Genomic DNA, 8,406 nt, shown 5'->3' on the forward strand with positions numbered 1-8,406 from the left:
ACCCTAAAGCCAAAGCAGCTCTGATGAGAGTTCCCGTTGAAAATTCACCTTGGGTGCGAGTGTCATTAGACATTCTAGGACCTCTCCCTATGTCCTTGAGAGGACATAAATATCTATTGTTAGCAGTAGATAATTTCACGCGTTATGTTGAAGCAGTTCCACTCAAAACTCAGAAGGCAGATGAAGTAGCCACAGCATTTATAAACAATGTGATAGCGAGACATGGAATTCCTAAATACATACTCACAGATCGAGGTACTAATTTCATGTCCTCATTATTGCGACAAGTATGTGAAAAATTGAACATTCACCAAATTCATACCTCTTCGTTTCATGCGCAGTGCAATGCCAAGGTGGAACGGTTAAACCGTACCTTAGCGAACATATTATCTCATGTCATAAATCAGACCCAGTCAGATTGGGATGAGATCGTACCATTGGCTGTCGCTGTATATCATGCTGCCACTCACAGTTCTACTCAAGAAACACCCAATTTCTTAATTTATGGAAGAGATCTAGTGTTACCATCAGATTTATGGCACGCTAAAGCGAGACAGTCATACTCATCCCTGGAGAATTATTCAGAAGAGATGTGTGCACGACTCCGTAGAACCTACGAAATTGTTTCGGAACATTTGGAGGAAGCTGTCCAGAAACAAGAGCAACGTAGAGCAGCAGTAGCTGTTGACAAAAACATTCGTGTGGGAAATCTAGTGTATCTTTTTACACCTAAGGTGAAGGTGGGAACAACCAAGAAACTAGCTCGCCTGAGTACAGGCCCGTACCGTGTAATCAATCAAACCTCTCCAGTCAATTTTGAAATACAGAATTTATACGTCCCAAAGGACAGACAGTTAGTGCATGTAGATAGATTGACAAAATTAATTGATAGGAAAGTTTTTCCTGATCTCAGAATGGAGGAATCAGAAGACAGTGAATTATCAGATCAAACATGTACTGAAACAATACCTAAAGAAACCTGGATCTTTGATGATCCCCTTGTGGAAGAGTGTGATTGTATGCCCCCTGTAGACCCACTACCAGTGACAACCCAGCTAACTAGAAGAGCTGCAACTATTCCAGTGTCAATCCCTTTAAACCTCCTCCCCAATAAGGATCAAAATGAGCAAACAAAGACAAAACAACCTGAAGCATTAGTGGAAGCTGCCCATAAACCAACCCCGTCACATGGGTATAACTTGCGCAGTCGTGATCATGTGACCCACACTCCACATATAGTAACTATCAAACCTCCAACCCAAAAGGAAGTGTTAGTTCCTGAATCAGTTCCGGAGGGAAGAGAAAGAGCAGAACCAAATAATCCACCCAGTGAGCAGGAAAATATTAATCAAAACGAACAGCCAAGTGGTGTCGATAGAGCACTACAGTGGATGTTAGGTCCGCTTGCATCAAGGTTAGACCCACAACATGAAGACAAAGGACTTGATTTGGTGGGTCTTATTAGAGATGCATGGAAAGATTGAAAAAAGAGAGAGAGATTTTTTTTTGTTATTTTTGTTGTTGTTAGTGGGACGCAGTAAAGACGCACCTGAGTAATTTTTTTTTCCTCCCTTTATAGTTTGGTTTTCGTGTCCTATAACAAGTGTGACGCCCAATATGAGTTATTTGCTGAGAATGATCATCCTAGGAACTTTTCTCCTGTTTTGTCAAGCTGAAGTTGAAATTTGTCAAGTCAAACATGGAGTGTACAAGTGTGAGATGACCAAACCATCTTTGTCTCTACGAAAATCACTTCCCCAGAATAGTTGTTCAATAATGAACTGCGGAAATTGCCTCAAGCAATGGGTATCTCGAATTCTCCTTGAAAACGGCACTTTGGTCCCACCAGCCCATTTTATATTAAAACAGTCCCTGAAAGAGAATGGCACTTCAGTTATTTATGAGTGTCAAAGAAATGGAGAGAGTTGTGAGTGTAGCAAGGAAAGATGCAAGGGAAGTATTGAGTATTGTTTCGAAACTGAGTGCAATCAGCAAGCGTCATGTGTATGTCAGAGACAACCAGCTGAAACATATTGGTTAGTGGAGTGGGGCTCGCAGACTATCAGGAATCCGCCAGTGATTTCCTATAAAGTCTGTTTGACACCACCCGTTGAACATGTGCATCGAATTAGGCACACAAGACATGTGTTGTCTGATGAGCAAGCTCATTTTGAAGAGCAAGGATTAGACGTCAAGTTTACAGACCCGGTTTTCTCTACGAGAGAAAAGGGTACCTTAATAATAAGAAGGTTTGGCCATGAACGAACTTTTGTAATAGATAAAGAACCATTTCAGGCAGAAGTTCCTCGCGAGTTTATGTTAACCCCAGGACCATTAAAATTTCTTTTTGTTTCCCAACAAGGGAAAATAATGCAAGGAACAATACATTTGGCCGGAAGAGATGAATGTAAAAAGATGACTTGTATTTTTTGTTGGGAATTCATAAACAATAGACATTGCTTCCCACCTATTGTATCTTATTTAATATACCTAGTTTTGGGTATTCTAGCAGCAATCATTATTTGGTACTCTAAGCTCATCATCGAATCTATAGTGCAAACAGTCAGGGGATTTTTCATGTTGATTAGTGTCATGTGGAAAATGTTTCGAATTGTTTGGCGCCTAACAAGTATGGCAGGCCTAACCACCGGGGCAACTATTAGAGCAACTACAGGAAGGGTACAAGAATATTTGGAAGAACATATCCCCATGGAGCCGAGACGACTTTTGCAGGCTGCACCCCTGCAAATCATTGTATACCTATCAGCCCTTATACTTATAGTTGGGTCAACATGTACCAATCACCAGATCTTACATGCCAAAATAAAAGAATGTCAAGCAGACTTATCTCAACCTTGTAAAATCACCACTAAAGCCCGTGTGACTTTGTTAAATTTGGAATACAAACAGTGCTTATGGTTCGTTTCTGACGCAGAACAAACTCTTTTCCAATTGCAGTTAACCTTTAAACAAGTGCAGTGTCATTGGCAGACAAAACGAATGTATTACACTTTCCCCACAGAATTACATCTCATAAGTCAAGTGGCATGCCCCCAGAATGCCTTCTGTGCTTGGGGCCAACATTGTGTGGGTGACTACCTTTTTGAGGGTATCACCAAAGAATCCTTGAGTTGGCCAGGAATTACTAACTGCATCGCAGGAGACAGCGGTTCAAACTGTCTCATCATTGATAGTCAGTCCTGTTTACACTATCGAGTATGGTTAGTTCCAGACTTTACAAGGGTGTACGAAGTCCGCAAAATTGAAGGAGTTTCTTGTCGTTACATAGTTGAAGTTCAGACACGTGCTAATGAGACCATTGAAACTATTTCTCTAAAGAATTTTGCAATTACACGAAATAATATTGAGATTCAAGTCTTGGGAACCTTTGATCAGCCCACCGATATCCTTGAACATCATGTGATTTTGAGGGTAGGTGATAATAGTGAGGCTTATTTAGACCAAGCAGCTTTAGTGTCCAGGCCAAAATACGGAGAAATCGGTGATGTACAAGCAAATTACAGTGTTTCAAAACAGTTCATTTTTGATGACCGGATGATTCAATGTCAGTTTTATGAAGAGAAGATAAGATGTCAAAAAAGTGAATCTTACTTGGAACAAATGGTGGCAAACAAAATCAATAAACTTCCAAAAATTCAAGTTTTTCACCAGTTAGAAATCGAGCCCTCAGGTCGGCTCACATCAACAATGATACAATCAGTCCCATTGACCCTGGATCTGTCATTTTTTGAGTTTGATTTTTATCTGGAAACACATACAGTGTGCCCCAAATTTGTGGAAGACATTACTAGACCAATTGGATGTTTTACATGTGACACACTAGCTACTCTTACTTTTCAAGCATTTTCGACATGCCTAGCTGGAACTGTCTCAGTAAACTTCCAAAACATATTAGTGGCCACAAGATCAGTTAAATTAACCCAAGAAACAACCACTTACACTATCCAGTTCAAGACAGATACTAAATGTCACAAAGAAAATTTGTGCTTAATTGCTCGAACTATCACAGCCTGTAAAGACATAGAGTTTTGTTTGGAAGACCCAACGCTACAAATAAGTCACCCTAACTTTTCACAAGTATCCTATATATCTAGTTTTGCACCAGGGCAATCACCTTGGTCAGTATGGTTTCATCAATTAGTTGGTGGAGGATTTACCTCCTGGATCAAAATACCAATTTTGCTCTTATCTATAGCCTTGTTGAGTATATTTGTGGTTTCTTCATGTTTGGCATGCTTTCGCAAATAAACCAAATGATCCATTTTTCTTGAAGACGAGTGAAAGGGAAGCAAAACAGTGATAATTATGACAGAGAGTGAGAATAAGAAGAATAAATGGGAAGTATAACTGAGAAGCGTAATTGCTATAAGATCTTCTGCCCTCCCTCTCTCTCTCTCTCTCTCCATGGACTTATGCATAAAAGGAGAAAGAAACAAGAGTAAATGAAGCAAATCTTTTGAGTGAAAGAGAAGAGGAAGAGTGGATGATGGGATTTGTACCCTACTTACTGTAAGTATTTTATTGTTCTCAGCCACTTCAATCGGGAAGAATATCAGGAGGGTATTGTTCGCCCTATGGTCCTTCCTGGGTGTATACAGTCGATGGCTGTACAAAAGCGTAACACGTGCTGTCACTACATCGGAAGTTACCCGGCAAGTGCCCTCTGGGGCTGAACTAATTCTTACCCCAGAAAGATTTTCTAAAAGACGACGGGTGTGCGGGGCATTCCGCACCCAGCACATAAACAGGTTGCCAGTTATGAGACGCCCTCCTCCCCAGCAGTACCAGGTTCCTTTCAACCAGTGGATGGTAATAGATTTCCTGTCCTCGGACGAGATAGAGGCTACACTCTTCGCGGAGGAAATCGCCTGCATCACCTGGGACAACCAGTTTATTACTTCTTCCCTAAAACCAGGGGCCCTCACCTCACCACATTTTGGATCTTGGTTGTCGCACATAACGAGAGAATACCACACGATCCTTACCATGGGGGAAGCGAAGGCACAGCGCCTTGAAGAGCTCCTTCCCTTTAGAACCGTGGTCAATATTAGGATTCTCACTACTTTTAAGAAGGGATCACTGCCAACGGTGAGGGACCATTCCGTTAGATGTCCATGGAATCACCCCACCGAGCGCTGTGCCGTGTACACGGCTGATTTATACACTCAGTGGCTCGAGGGTAAGGGGTTGATTAAGGCGAGACTGTCTCCTCCCATAACGGAATGGTGGGAGTAATAAAATTTACAGCCCAGGGTGTCAGGAAATTACTATATAAGAAATATTAGAGCTAAAAAAAAAAAAAAAAAAATTTTAGCATTATGTAATCATTAAAACCCACTTATAATTATATGTAAATGTAACCTACAGCGTATTTACACCATTAATTAACCAGATATATATTATCCTATTAACTAAAATTATCACTATATATACTTTGTATGATAAATATTTTTTTTAACTTCATTGTTATAATAAGATAAGACAATGTAAACGTCTAAATCATTGTAATCCCACAAATATGTAATTTTGAGTATAAATAGATTCCTAAATTTTACTATTGTAAGTTACTCTGGGCATTTATAGTAGTAAATCTTTATGTATTTTGAAGAGTAACTAGTTCATTTTATGTGTAACCAAAATGTTTATCAACGTGAGTGTATAATAACCACGTGTGTTTAAGGTATAGGCTGACTATATAATAACGGTCAGGAACAAAATTCATATCCAATGCTAAATATATATATGTATATCTATACAAATCATTGAATAATATTGTATGTATAACGTATTACTTGGTATTGAAGCATGTTTAATGCTAAAGGTATATGATACTTTGTAAATGTCTTTAAAGCCAAGAGCAGATACTAATTGTTGTTTATCTCTGTTTCATATCATGTTACATTGGAGAGAAGAGTTTGACGGAGCAGCTACATGCAGCCAGTCCTAGAAGAGAAAATTACCCTAGTGCCCTTTGGACCGTTAGTGTAGAGTTTCTCCAGGAGCTCAAAGCATGGTTTCCCCAAGATTGACAGTCATCAATGAGAGAACACTTTTACAACGTAGTCAATAAAGAACAGTGCGCGATACAAGAGACATTTTTATGTTTTATACAACCTATAGACATTTGTTATTTCATAAACAGAACATTACAGAACATATTAGTGTTTTTGTATCAGTGATCTTGCAGAAAGAAATCTGTGACGACCAAGGTAGGTTGAAGAGACAAAAGAAGGGAGGAACTGTTCTGTTCAAAGTAGCAAGATAACTTTATTGTCCAGAGGAACCCAAATGACTCTTGGAAAACTGTTATGTTATTATCTTTCGATATTGTATTATATATATTAGGTTAGGGTAGTTCAATTTGTTAGAGGAGACAGGTTAGTTCTTTCCCCCCCATCCAAAAAGCTCCATGCAAACGTTTTTTTTTCATTAGAAAAGCATCTCAAACCCTAAAATTTTGAGCAAGAGGTCATTTCTTTCCCCCCTGCTCGAAAATTTTCGGCGTAGACGGGAGGTGTATTAAAATGTGAACATTTTTATATCGTAAAATATTCTCACAAATAGCCACACATTACTTTTGCCAGTCACTATATGTGTAGAGTAATAAGGCCGTGTTGAAAGTTGTTTTGTCCGATTCTATTCTTAGGAAAGCAGTAATCGAATTTCCATCTCACTCCCATAGTTCGGTCAATCCACTACATGAAGCCGACATTCGATAGGATCAGCTAAGTAGTGATGCGTTTGCATTACTCAGATATACAGTGGCAAAATCTGTGGGGGCCAGTGAGTAAATCGGAATGAGGAAGGTATTCTTGAGAGAAATTCGAACTGATTACTGCGAATTGACTCTTGTCGGAAAATGATGGACAGAGGTAAATAGACTTTGTATGAAGAGAATACCTTGGTATAACCCGGAAGTATCATCGTATATCAATTAATAATTTACTCCTTTCTCACGGTAGATTTCTCAAATTAAACGTGTCTAATTACTAGGACAGGTGATCCTAGATTTGCTTTTCCCCACAGGAATAAGCTCCTAACCAATCAAGAAAGGGGCCATCCAAAGGGGAAAGGGATGTATATATATTGGGACTATGGGAAAACCGAGGGTCTTTTGGTGGGATGAAGATGGAAACAGAGTTAAAAACGTCCATGATGAGATATAGCGAAGAAGAAGTCGTACCTGGCAAGTCGGTAGGAAAGTATTTGGGTAAGTTCGTCCTTTAGTTTAGCGACCGGTTATCTGGAATTACTGAACGACCACAGCTACTATTATATTCCCCGCCTAATATCACATACTAGCCTCTCTCCTCCCAGCTAAATTCACATATGTATTTTCTATATTAAGGCCAGAATGTGTCATCTATTGTACCAACTACTGGATACTGCGTTTCCAGTAACGGCAAACATAACTATATGTCAATCTTACACATTCGCCTATAAATTCGAATAGCTGGATGCTCTTCTACTTATTGTATATTAACGACGATTGTTTACCGAAACTACATGAAGAATGTCGACAGTATGGCAGAAAGGTGCCATGTTACTACTATCCATTAACTAGAAAATGTAAAACTATCCTGAGTAAAGCTAACACTTACAACATAATATAATTCTAATTCCCTGTTTTACTTATTAATTCTTTTACTGTAAATAAATACACAAGTCCATGTATGTATAATAAACTATACCTTGTTTGTTGATCTATCTTTCTTCAGGACTATTCCGAAATACACACTTTTTGATAGCATATATATATATTTAAATAGACTATCATTAAAGGCGGGCTCAAAGGCCAATACACAAAGGGCCTTAGAGTTAATCATCACAACGCAATTCTCGTTGCTGCATTCTTGCCCAACGTCCATCTGGGTGAGTTTTAGAGCACAGAATCTTGTCCTAATTTAACGCTAGACGCTCATATAAAATCCTAGTCTTTCTGGTTTCTCATTTTAGTGCTGGAAACCTGCCTGGGAGTCTTGATATCCGTATTAAACGCTGCCCAGCAGGCGCCCTACATTATTACAGAAAAGACTTCGGAACAATATTGACAAATGCAAAATACTGCATATGGTTAGCAGTAAACCAAGAGAAACATAACAACTGTGTGTACTACACTCAAGGAGGTGGAGAATGAAAAAGATCTAGGGGTAATTGTGCAATCAGATATGAAGTTCTCTGAGTAGTTCAGCCGGGCTGCCAGAGTAGGCCATAGAGTTTTGTCAATCATATATAGGAATTTTTCTAGCTGAGACAAGGAGGTGATTATACATTTACATAAGGCAATGGTAAGGCCACCTTGAGTACTGCGTACAAGTTTGGAGGCCTCATTTTAGAAAGGAATTAGAGTTGCTAGAACGAGTACAAAGAAGGGCAACAAGATTG

Source organism: Mastigoproctus giganteus, chromosome 5 (genome assembly GCF_048544385.1).
Source record: "Mastigoproctus giganteus isolate SK-2022 chromosome 5, ASM4854438v1, whole genome shotgun sequence".
NCBI classification, from domain to species: Eukaryota; Metazoa; Arthropoda; class Arachnida; order Uropygi; family Thelyphonidae; genus Mastigoproctus; species Mastigoproctus giganteus.